Source organism: Palaemon carinicauda, chromosome 23, assembly GCF_036898095.1.
Source record: "Palaemon carinicauda isolate YSFRI2023 chromosome 23, ASM3689809v2, whole genome shotgun sequence".
NCBI classification, from domain to species: domain Eukaryota; kingdom Metazoa; phylum Arthropoda; class Malacostraca; order Decapoda; family Palaemonidae; genus Palaemon; species Palaemon carinicauda.
Genome location: NC_090747.1, coordinates 33,890,593 through 33,892,340, shown reverse-complemented (window position 1 = coordinate 33,892,340; position 1,748 = coordinate 33,890,593).

Here is a 1,748-nt window from a genome sequence, read left to right as displayed (position 1 = left end):
CCAGGAAAAAATACAATAATTATCACTTATATGATTTCAAATAGATAGCATAAGCTGACTCGATCATCTAACATTGATCAAATGAGATTGATGTCAAAAGAAGAAGAATGGGACATAAATGTATAAAAATTTTTATCACCTGTTTACACTGTAAAATCATAAACAAATGTAATTCGTGAATATATCATCCAAATACTATTTTAACGAAGTAGGATTATATTCTATATTACAGAATATCAATGTTACATATAGCATTTTACAGAGTAGAAGGAATCGGCGAGGACGAAATAATTTTTACATGAATGTTTGTTTATTAAAAATATATGTGATATTAGATGGTACATTTTTGTTTTGCCTAGCATTATGAATTTTAGGTATTTTCAATAGGCTCATAATTTTCATAGCTATTTTTCTTATTAGTTTTATTATGATTGCTCGTCTCATCATTATAAATTAACATAATTAAGATAATAATTGGAGTACAAATTATGATATTGGGTGATATTGTCATATGATCTCGATTTCACTACCCAGAGAAGAACAAAAACCGCAAAATCTATCAGTTATTATTTCATGTGGTTCTAAAGAGCCACCCTCTCTCTCTCTCTCTCTCTCTCTCTCTCTCTCTCTCTCTCTCTCTTATCCTCAAGTATCCCTCGGGGCCGACCTTAATCTGCTCTCTGTTCTATTTCTCACCCACAATTTCTTTGCTTGAAACTGCTTACTGACAGAGGTGATGAACACTCAACATTTCCATCAGTTAAGGTCGACCTTTCTAGTGACAATGGTATAGAATTGGATCCTCGTGTATGCAAACTCTCCAGTTTTACTTTGTTAGATAACATTCCAGCTATGAATAGTAAAGCGAACTTGCATAATGCCATGCTGTCCTAAAAGCCCAGTTAATGTTTTTGTAATTTGATTCTTATTCCAGGTAAAATGGAAGGTATATCCATGTCGAAATAAAGATGTTGTCTCCCCGTTGACTTTCGGTCTTCGCTGTTTTTGTTGCTGTTCATCTTACAAATTCTGAATTTAAACTCATGCACCAACAACATCCTTGCTCTTTATCATATGATGGATATATATATATATATATATATACATATATATATATATATATATATACATACATATATATATATATATATACATATATATATATATATATATATATATTTATATATATATATATATATATATTCTCATCAGAGATTTATTGGTTTTACATTTTTTTTTCCTTTTCGTTGTCTGTATTTTCGCCTGCCATTATATTTCGACAAGACTTAAGGATCACTATGAATAAGTATTGAATGATTCAATTCAATTATTTTAACCAGTTATATTCAAAATACCTTTTGGTCATTAGAAAAAAATCATCGAATATGAGAATGATTTATCTATCAATCTGTAGAATTAATGAGAATTATAAGAAATATATTTAGAATAATTAAACATAATGCCATTCGAATAGATTGCATCCTTCGAAATGTGAGTAAACCAATTGCATCCTGGCTATAAAATGCATTTGTAAAAAATCATGAAAAGAGATCATTATTAATTCCATTGTGTGTTCTAAGATCTATTATTTGTATGGTGGTATGACCGTTCATTTATATGTGACATGGATTTTACAGAGACCATATATTCCCTTTTTATTACTTTATTTCTCCTTTCTTTCTCTTTCCCTCGTCCAGATATACACCATCATCTTTACTTCCTTCGTATTTCAGGAGAGACTTAATCTT